The sequence below is a fragment of the Pygoscelis adeliae genome, unplaced genomic scaffold (assembly GCF_000699105.1).
Source record: "Pygoscelis adeliae isolate BGI_AS28 unplaced genomic scaffold, ASM69910v1 Scaffold213, whole genome shotgun sequence".
Lineage (NCBI taxonomy): Eukaryota > Metazoa > Chordata > Aves > Sphenisciformes > Spheniscidae > Pygoscelis > Pygoscelis adeliae.
The window spans coordinates 41,588-53,211 of NW_008824410.1; positions in this window are offsets into that span (position 1 = coordinate 41,588).

Sequence of the window (11,624 nt, forward strand, 5' to 3'; positions counted from 1 at the left end):
TTTAGTTAGCTGCTTGCTTGCAATGATAGTTGCAAGTAAGAGACGGATAGTACTTTCTTTCCACCTCTCATGTGTTGTAACTGATTATTGTAGTAATGAAACACATTCCTCATTTCTTGATTTCCAGCATTGTGAATTGTTTAGGCAGCTGCTGTGTTTCACATGAGAAGTTGCACTGGCATGTGTGGATAACAGTAATGATATTTCTAGACTTCTTTTTTTGTCACTAAAATACATAATAAATCAATGTCACTATCTCTTCTTAGAAGATGGGATAAATTGAGAAACAAAGGTGATATGACATCTAGAAATGAATGCGTTGGAAATAGGACAGTTAGCTGTTACTGCAGGACAAACCCTCGCTACTGATAAGAAGTTGCTCTTATGAATAGTTCTATAGTGGACAGGCTTCTTTTTTCGGTAGTTCTTTATTAAGGCAATGTTTTGTATTCTATGATTGTGCTCTTTGTAAACAAGTAACAGTTCAGAAGTGTGAATATTCAGGGAAAAATACTAAACAGGTAAATTAAAACAACAAAAAAATTAAAAGCATTAGGTAGGACTGTTAGTTGAGAAGTAACACAGTGAAATAATTTGATATTAAACATTCAGTCCTGCAAACTCTTGGGCAATTTCAGGATACTTGGCTAGTGAAAGAGACATCTGTCTTCCACTTTTGCCTTATTTATTCTTCTCTCACTTTTTTTCCTCTTTGTTCTTCCTGTTAGTGCCTTGGTAGTTGTGCTGCCATATCTCATGTGATGAAATTTCTTCTCCTGAAACTAGACTTTGCAAGGGAATAAAAAACACTGCCTGTTGAGGGCCAGTGTTGTGCTGCAGGTGTCAGTCTAAACTCAAACTTGTGTTAGTTCTGCATATTTCGGGTAATTTCTCTTCCTCTAAGGAGGTTGCAGGAAACCAGTTGTCTTAGTCCAGCTCCACAAAATAAAAACTTATTAACCAAAAGGACTATAAAGTGGTACTTTGCACAGTGATTTGTGACTGCTGGTTACAAGTGAGGCTGCAACTCATTGGTAGTGAATTCAAGTTCTGTACATATGCCAAAGATGATACTGTTCAGTGATCATGTGGAAGTGAGGAGCACTGGCCAATACCTCGAAGTCTGAGGGAGAAAACATGAATTGGCTGATGTCTTGCGATGTGTGGAGTATTCAGTGAATTACGCCTTACTGCTTCCTTCCATTTTCTCACTTCCATATGATTCTGCATACTTTCTTTTTGGAGAATAATTATTTTGAAAGAGCAGAGTTGTTCTATGAAAATGGATTTGTAAGTAATCCTTTCTTGATAGTCATACAAATGTGACATGAGATGGCTCCTCTTCCAGTGCTGTGCAGTGTTTTTATGTGTTAGTGTAGCTGGAGCTCACCTCTCCCTTGAAGGAAGTTTTATCAGTCTGTATTTGCAAATGTTGTTTTTTCCTTTGGTTTTATCTTTTTTTATGTTTCTACTGTGTAGAAAGTTTAGATCTTCTGAATGTAGCCCTCTGTGTTGTTTTACACTGAGATTTTTCCGTTTGCTTCACAGAATTTGCTATGCATGGAATTTGGGCTAATGAATACTGCAACATTTATATGCAATACTATTTTGTACAATGGGGAACATATAATCCGGCAAATAACAATATGTATTCATTCCTGTTTGGGGACATACAACCCCCAGACAAAACCTCCCAGCAAAATTACTGCTGGGAATGGGGAGCAGTAGAGGGAAATTCTACAATTCAAATTATTTACCACCACCCCCACCCCACCAAAAAAAAAAAAGGAAGGTATTTCATATGGTCTGGGATTATTCCTTGTAGATCCGGGCCAAACCTGCTTCTCCCATAGATTCCATCCTCCGGCAAAACCAAAATCATGAGTTAAAAGATTTAGAATGAGAGAAGTGGCTGATCTGAATGCAGACTGTACAAGTAGTGTGTTCTTGTAAGGAGAAGAAATATGCAACATATTTACCAAAATAATAAGCCAGCACTTTTTTCCTAACCTAATACTAAGCAGTTAAGTGTATTAAGCTAAAAAAATGCAATAGCCATACCTTAAGGACCTGAGGCTCTAGCACCTTGCAAATGCTGCCTACTAACCTGATGAAAGACTCTTGAATACACTGTATTGTGAGAATTATTATATAGATTATTGGCCCACTATGAGCCTTTACCAATGTGATGGTTCAGCTGATACTAGAAGTGATGTGGTAAAACACCTGGGATTAATATGGCTAATTGCTCCCTTCATCACATATGGCAAGACCAGGCTAATGTTAGTTGTTGCACAGTGATCTGCAAGAAAAAACTGTTTCTTCTACTTTGTATTCTGATTGATATCATCAACTGCAGAAAACTGCCATATCTCTGAAAATTTAGCTGCTGTGTTTTACTTAAGCTTTTGCAAGACAAATTTCTGTGCAGACTTTACTTCCATTGCATGCTTCTCTACTTTTCCTTATAACAGACCTGATAAGGGAGTGAGTTACTTCACTGACGTTAACATAAGGAAGTCCAAAATGTAAAACAAACTCGGTGCACAGTAATGATTAACTTTTCCTCCCACATGTTGCTTGTCTGTGCAGTATTAAATATGGTTTTACCTCTGCAGACCTGTTAGTATAGAAGAGGTTTGGAGTGCAGCTTTCAAACACGGCAATAGGCAGATGTTTCAGTTTCCAACCTGAAGAACAGGTTCTGCAGATGTAACAGGAACGAAATGTCTGTTCAGGATTGTTACCATCCTCTGATTCCTTTTGCCTCCTCCTACTTTGAACTTGTTACCCTGGAGCTGAACTGTTTGAATAAGGACTGTAAGAGCTGCTTTGTGATCAGTGAGCTGAGAGCCCTTAACATGTAAAATGCAGGGGCGGAGCCTTCACTCTCAGACTTTGCCGTTGCCTCCCCCCTTTTTTTGTCACGCTTATGAAGGTTCCGATGCACCCTGCAAAGAAGCTAGGACAGATTGTCTGCACTGTCCAGAGCGAAGAGACAAAGGTGTGTGGGGGTTTTGTTTGTTTTTGTTTTATTTTAATTTGCTACTTTCAGGAAACATTTTAGTGTACTTTTAACACTTTTGCTTGCTCTTAGAAGTTAGCAACAAATTTTATGATATGCTACTGCAGATATATATATAGCTTTATGATTGCAGCAGAGTTTGCTACTACTATTGCTTTTGTCTTTTTTAAGGAAGAGAGAGAATGGAAAGAGCGTGGTGTCTAATGCTTGTTTTATTTTGGTAATGCTTTCTCTTGTTCAATGAAAATGTTCAGGAGCCTTGGAATTCTGTTAGTCCTAAGTTTTTTAGATTCTCTGAGTTTGTAGGAATGAAGCAAACCGCATTTGTGATTTAAGTTTAGACTTTTCTAACTGGACAACTGCTTTCTTCAACACAGGAGACTAGCGCATTCAGTCTGAAATGATAACCTGAGCCTTGAGCTTTCACAGGTATACTAAGCCAAAACTAAAACTGACTTGGATAAGAGAAGTTGAATGTAAAATAAACTTTAGATATTTAAATAAAATACCAGTTAAGTAATATACCCTGGCTGATTTTGTGACTGAACAGTCGTTAAGTCTTAACTTAGAAGGAAAGACACACATGACCCTTTGAAAGGGTATGCGTTGTTTGGCTTTTTTTTTTTTTGGTCGTCGCTTTGGGCTGTGGAGAAGGAATTTTCAGTTCTTTCCTGGCATAAAAATGTGGATTATGATTGCAGAGATATGGCAAATAATAAGGATGGCCAAATTGCTAGTGCTGTGTATGCTTCAAATGCCTCGGGCTCCAGAGTTTAGAGGTAGGTCTTAAACATACCCTAAATCCTAAGGGTGATAATTTCTAGGATCATGTTTTGTTTCATGGTAGAGGTAGGTTCAACTGTTAAAATAAAATAGAAGTAGAGTAAGATTCACTGCTGACTGTGGTAAGTTTGAGATAGGAAATTGATGGCATCTTCAGAATCTAGCTCAAAGTTAAGTTGTTTCTTTGTTGTTCAAAAGAAAGTGGTCAAAGTTTTGTCTGTTAAGAGAGCTTTTTCTGTTCTTACTGAGGGGGAAAAAAATCTTCAGCTGGGAAGAATTCTTTCTTGCTTAGTAAGATTAGGTATGAAGGAACTGTTTAGTCCAAATGAAGGACAGAGGTTGTGAGGGAAGGTCAGTGACTACTGATGAAATGTACTAGTTATCTAAACGCGGGCAAGATTGCATGGTGTCATAGTTATTGCATTCTAATGACCTCAGTTCCAGTGTGTGAAGAACAGATGAATAAATGCTAACTTGTCTCTGAGCTCTTCAGTATCTTCAGTAGGTGGACTACTTGTTTTAGATTGCTTCTGGGCGCTGAGGGTTGACTATATATAGACTAGAGACCACGACCAGATATAGATACATTTGACATGGCAGACCAGTTAACAGCAGGATTTTTTATTTAATAAGCAGAATATTTTACGAGATCTACTTCTGTCATACATGCTTGTATAATGTAAGCCTCTATAACTGAATCTTGAAACACTAAGGGGTTGCCGATTCTTATATTTAATGACTATGTTGGGAAGATCAGCTCCTATAATGCATCATATTTTGCTCCTTCTCAGCCCAAAGAATCTATCATTCTGATCACCTGCCTAAGGTTTGGCTTCCTGTCTAAAGCCAGGAGAACTTTAATCTGAGTATTTTTTGCTAGTTTGTCTAATCCTTATGTTAGTCTTGAAAAGTTATTTTTTTTTTTCCTCTGATTATCCTTGCAGCTCATGGAGATTCTCATCTTATAGACCCACAAGTCTTCTAGGGCCACAGATACATGGATCGTTTGTTAACTTACGCCTTGTCATTGGTAAGTAAATGAAACTTTTCAATGGAATGTCTTGCCTGTAAATTTGTGTGAAACCTATTAAATTCATGCCCTAGAGATCACTGCAAAATTTTCAGTCATTCCTTGCTTTTGGTTGGTTTTTGTTCTGGCTTTGCAAAAAATGGTGATAACTTTCTAGCTTATGGCCAAGTTCCTTTTACATTATCTGAAAAGGCTTTTGTTTTCTTCTTATGTGGCATTCATCATTTCTGTAACTTATGCTGAATTAAAAGCTACTCCATACTTACCCTAAATTGTCTGAGAGAATCTAAGTGAATGTTGCTGCAGGAAGTCCTTCCCACTGTGAGAGCTTGTTGATAACATTCATGTATTTTAAAAAGCTGTAGAGGTGCAAGACTGAAATTCTTTTGTAAAAAGAGTCTTTGCTCTTGGTTAGAAATAAAAGATCTAGAGTGTATGGTTCTTCTAAAGTTCTGTATTCACGGTTTCAGAACACCACAACCTTACTTTGGTTTTAAAATAAAACGTACAGAGCACTCGGTTCCTAAATATAATTCAAAGGGGCCAACTTAGTTGTGAATATCACTGGAATTTGTTCTTGTTCATCCTGTTAATTTGTCCAGAGCTGAGAAAATGAACGTATAAATAAATTTGAGTGGGTAATAGGATGAGGCTGCAGAGATTTTTCAGTAAGGACAGTCTCTCAGTTATTAAGGATCATCTGAATTTACTGCAATACATTTGTCACGCACCAGAATATCTCAGTTCTGCATTAGTGGTCTATAAAATGACCCGCTGCTTCCCATGATAGACTTAAATTAATCTGATCTTACTATTGAAATATATCCTCCAGCGTTATGCCTGAATTTTCTTTCACTTACTTCCACTGTTTGGAGTTAACCTCTGCTCCCATTGATACCGCCAGCCTAGCTAAATGATAGCAATCCTTCCTGTTTATCACTTATTGTGAATAATTCTTAATGGCATATGTGAAATGAGTAGTAGGTATAGACCATGCATTCAGGATCAGATGATAGTGAAGAAAAGGTCTGTATAACATGAGCCAAGTCCTTTTCCAAAGGGACAGCTATTCTCCCTCCCTGGCCCCTGAACTAAGTATAACACAGATGGCCACTTTGTAGAACATGTCAGCCTAGTATTTGCTGCAAGTCATTATTAAGTTCTGGACTTCCACATTACTGCTTAGAGCACAGACTCTAAATCTGTAGGGAATTTCCAAACCTTTTATTCATTGTTTAACGTGCCTCCTTTTTGTGGGGGTGGAGCACTTGCCTTCAGCACAGGTAAGTACACAGTAAAGTCATTGGATAGGTACCTGTAAAACTGCAGGCTGTGACAAATCTTTACACATGCTTAGGCAAAGTTCTGACTTTCCTTCCTGTTGTTTTTCTGTACGTTATTATCTGGCAGACTGCACATGAGTCTGCATTATTGATAGAAATTTTGAGTGTGGACATCAAAACAAGCAGGTCTAATGCTTCAGTATTTTGAGAATCTTGGTTTCTGTTGTTCTGCAGGGAGCATAATGGCTAACAAAGGAACAGTGGTAGCTGGAGTTGACACCTGAAAAATTCCTTGATTTTCAAGTAGGAATTGAACCAAAATCCTGAAGTGTTCACTTAAGAGATGAGAAAATGAAGGGGATAGGGTTCTGGATGGGAGATGATGTTTCAGACTATGTGTCACGAACAACTTCCTCAGATGTAAAATGGCCACAATAAAATATATTCCTTGAGTCAAGTGCATAGGGCTCTATTGATGAGAAGAGCTATGTAAGAATTTTGTTGGTAAGCCTCTAGCTGCTTGAAGCTAGCTGGCAGGCCTTTGGATCTCATTTGTTAGAGCTCACTGATCCATCTGAGGCTGGATTTCAAGTAAGCGTGAGGTAAATGTTAAAATAAACACTGAAATAATTTTTAGAAGTGCAGTTTCCCCATATCCATGGACCTGAAAGCATTAGCTGAGTGAGGTTTTCAGATCCATTTGAGTCAGGAATATAGCATGCAACTTGAGAGATTGGTGGGTTTTTTTTTTTGTATACCTGGTTCTGATCTGGCCCTGCATTTTTTATTGTTTATCACAGCCTCACTTGTCTCCATTTAATTAAGGAATGGCTCCTGGAGAATCTTGTGACATCTTAATAGTTGTCAGGGAGCTCTGGATTGCCTCAGAAATTAAGAGGGAAATCAGGTGGGAAGGTGGAGGAGCTTTACATGTTAACATTACTGGGAGAGATTGAAAGTGTTGCAAAAACTATGCAGTTTCCATCCCCTCCAGGTGTTGTTTGCCAAAGGCTGTTATGCAGAAACTTGCAATACCACTTTTTGTGTTGAATCTGATGTTAAGAGGATGTCTCTTTGTAACTCTCCTTGCAGGACTAGTTACTATAAAATAACTTAAAAGAAGCTCCTCCCTGCCTCTTCTCCCCTTCAGCGTGTGTTGTCCCCCCTCCCAGCTTGTTATTCCAGATTTCCTACTGCCCTTAGATGCTGGAATGTATTTTCTGGAAGTTTTCTCTGCCTTTAACTGAAAACATGCAATTTGTGTTCTATTTGTTTAAAAAAAAAAAAAAAGAGCAAGGGATAGAGCCTGAGGAAACCACAGAAGCATGCAGTTGAGGTGCCTGGAAGAAGCTATATAGCCTGCAGAGGGGAAAGTGAAAAACAGAACTTTGGGATGTGTTATGTGCTAGTATTGTTTAGTGGGACTGCTGCAAGAACCAAGTGAAATATATTCTACTTGATTTGGTGTGTCAAGGATGTGACCATATTGGATTGTACAGAGGTAGCTGGCTGTGAGTGGAGCTGAAGATAGGTTGTCAGATGGCTGAAATTGCCAGAAAGACTTGCATAAACTCCACTGGCTTTGGAGTGAGTCTTTGATAAAGATGGGGTTTACCAATTGTTGTAATGCCCACTTAGAGCTGGCCTCTGGTGTGTGGATTTGGGGGTGTGTGGTTTGTTTGCACTTAAAAACCACTTAGTGGATTTGGTGCTGTATGCCTTGGATAGTGAGGTTGCAGTCTATGATTTTTGTCTTTGGATCATCCCTCGTTAAATAACTCTAGGGGTTTTTTGTCTCCTACAGTATAAAGTGACCTATCCTACTTCTTTCTTCCCCTCCTGGGAGTTTAGACAGATTCTGAATGAGACGAGGTTATTGAAGTAATGTTATTTATTGACTAACAAAGTACTAAAGTCCACGATAAGGTGGTGAACAAAGCAGAGCTGTACTTCGACATTTATTGGATTAGGCCCTAAAGACTAATTGTTAAGTTTAATCTTAAAAAAAAAATGCAGCATGTGACCCTAAGGGCGATGCAAATAGATTAGATTTGAGATGTTCAAAGGAGCATGTACGCTGCTTTAAATTGCAGAGGACGTTGGGCATGTACACTTATTTATATCTATGGTGTGAAATTTTTGGAGCAATCAAAGTTGTAAGAGAGCTGGAGAGGATCTCTTGTAATGGATTTGAAATCCCACAGTCCTTCCTAAGTCTGTCATTCTCTCATTCATGCTTGGAATTGTTATTCCATGTTCTCTGCTCATCACCTTTCTCCCTGTCACTGAAGGTCATTTCATTATTTCTGTGTCCTTCTATTACCTCTAGTTTTGAAGCCTGTCATGACTGGCTTCTACTTTGTGTAAACCTTTCAGGAAAGTCAGATGTTCAGAAGTAGTGTAGGTTTGTGGAGTATTTGCACAATGTTACAAAGAGGGAGCTATGGTGTAGTTAAAGATAATAGTCTTGACTTCCATTTGCAGAATTTAAATAAGAGATTGTCCTATTTTTGCAGTTTTCATTGAATGGGCTTGTATACTCTTCTCCCAAAGCTGCATGTAATTAGCTCAGGTTTTTTAGTGTGTGTCCATGTGCTTGATATTCTCCAGTGGTATGAAGCCTGCTTATTGGCTTTCTGTTGTGTCAAACACAGCCAAAGTTTTATCTTTCCAGTTAGCCAGAGTAGGTTGGAGAAATGAAATCAGAATACAGATCAAAGATGCTGTAGCATGTATGTACCTTCCCTTGCTGGGAATTTTGGCTGTTTTATATTGGAAAATGTAGTCATCAGTGTTGTTAAACCTGTGCTCTGGATCTGTTCTGTGCATCTGAAAGGATTTCATTTACCCTGATTGGCTTTTCATATTGTTCCGATTTGAGGTTATATATATAAATTTCTGCTATAAACTTTTTGTCTTAGTAATGATACAAGTGGTGGAAAACTACAATAAATATGTGCTGAAAGATGGCTGGAATAAGGCTGGTGAAAAAACCTTTGCTTTTAATTGATTAGGGTAATATTCTCTTTCACTAGCAATAGTTAAATTGTTAACATGTTACCTCACCATTTAGCTAACAAGATATGTTCATTTTATTTCATATACTCTCTTACTGTCCTTCTTCCTCTGCTTAGGCTTTTGTGTCTGGTCCTACTAGGCATCCTCAGGAGAAGCTGGTCATTTACCACTGACTTGCAAAAAAGAACGCATGTTGCCACCTCCTTTCTAACCCCTCCAGCATAAGTTATTCCTTAATACCTAAGAGATATATGACCTGGAAACATTCCAGGTCAGGTTGGACGGGGCTCTGAGCAACCTGATCTAGTTGAAGATGTCCCTGCCCACGGCAGGGGGGTTGGACTAGATGAGCTTTAAATGTCCCTTCCAACGCAAACTATTCTATGATTCTATGAGATTGATCAGTACGGCAATAAACTGCCGTGCAGAGCTAAAGCAGCTTGATTGAAGGTCGTAGGCATTATTCTCAAAAGAAATTCCTGCTTCAGATGAGGTTGAAGAAAAAATTTAAAAAAGAAAGTTTAGCTTCTGGAGAGTGACCAAGACTGCTAACATAATTGGGAGTATTAACATTATTAGTATTATAGATCTCTTCATTACAAATGACATTGGAGCCCATAATCTGCATCTCCTCTTCAATATGACTCACAAATTCCTATGTGCAGTAGAAGCTTAGTTTTCCAGCAGTAGTCACTTCCTGTCTGTTTCCGAACAAGATCTTCCTCTCCCCATTCCTTCTCTGAGGCTTTTTGTTTTTCGTGGTCTATAGTATGAAACTTGTATTTTCAAAGTACTTTTGAGCCAAGCTATTGGATGAGATTTAGAGCCTTGCTTAATTAGTTCCCTTTGGTCTTCTAATAAATATTTCCAGTTCTCCCTTCCTAATAAGAAATGCAAATCTTCTTAAGAAGCAAGAGGCTGCTGTGTGCTATGTTTCCATTGTCATTTCAGATAGGTCTGGGAAGTAGCTAGCAACAGTAAGGATTATGAAACTGAGAGGGTTTTTGGCAACTCAGGATAAATAGGGAAGGGGATTACAAACAAGTCTATCCCCTATATATAGAAATTGTTGCAAATTTCAACTTTTGTCTTGTAAAGTAAATGCTAAAGTCATATGACACGGTCAATATAAGCCTGAAATAAATTATTTGGATTTAATAATAAGTCTTCTTACTTGCATAAGGAATATTCAGTTACATCATGCAGCAAAAATGCAGGGCTCTCCTGCATGTGCAGCTCTAGTTCAAGCTGTAAGAGGTGGGTGAGGAAAAGCTGACAAATGCTAAGTGTTCCTTTTAAGTGGGATGACTGGGTTCTGGGTGTAAGGTGAATGCATCAGGCTGCTGGAAAGATATTCTGATGTCCTCTTCTCTTGACTGCCTTTTCTCTGCTTCCCCCTTATATTTTTCAACTGAATTGTTTGCCAGAGGACTCTGTATCACATGCCCGTTTGTTCTGTGCGTGCTCTGTCCCTTGGGAAAAAGAACGTTGTATCACACCCTAAGGTGTGGGCTTACCCCCTTGTTCCATAGTACTGAAACAGACTTCTTTCATTTTGCAGTTGCTTTGGATGTGAAGTAACATGCCTGGGCGTGCAAGTTATCTCAAATGGAATTGCCCAGTGAATGGAGTTGCATTCTTTAAAATGAACAGCATGTCATAGTGAACCGCAGTGCAGTTTAAAAGCAAATCCCAAGTCTCAGATTCGAATGCTTCGAAGTATTTTTTTTCTCCCATTTGGTAACACTTTGATCTTTTATCCTATTGATCTGCTTCCTGATCGAACTATTCAGGTTTAAGCGATGACTTAGGTTTTGTATGTTTCATCCACAGTGTCAGTGTATCTGTTCTGGGAGGATATCAGAGTTTGTCTGAGTTCTGGTGGATGCCACATGATACCTCCCTGAACACAAAAGCAGGTCTTTTGGGGTTAAATACTACAGTGATATAAAAATGGCTAAAAGGTTGTTAATGGTGTACACAGCTTTTTTTTTTTTTTGGTCTGTAACTGATATCCATCCTGCCTCTAGGGTTTTAAGTCCTGTTTTCTGAGGGAATATGGAACCTCACACAATAATACTTAGGTAGGGCTCTTAACCTGAGCAGTCAGTTTAAATCTTGTTCATGTGGTCTGAACAGATACAGTTGCTCTCTTTGGCTATTTTGTGACTTTCGTCAATGAGCAGTGCTATTCTCAGAGGCCAGAGTGTTTCCTAGTATAACAGAGGTGAAATATTTTTAGAGAATGTAACTGGTATTTTTCATCATACGATCTTCACAAGAAATTTTCCAGGAAAGCCAACCGAGCTTCTTTCATTTACTTTAATAGGAAGTCTGGCCCCTGAATCTTGTTCTGAGATAGCAATTTGAATCCTGCTGTATTTTTAAGGGTTGTGTGCTTTTCTGTTGGCTGCCTAGGATTCATAGTGACATTCATCTTGCTGTTTTGGGGAGAGGGGCTGGGCTTTTTTTTTTTTATAATAGA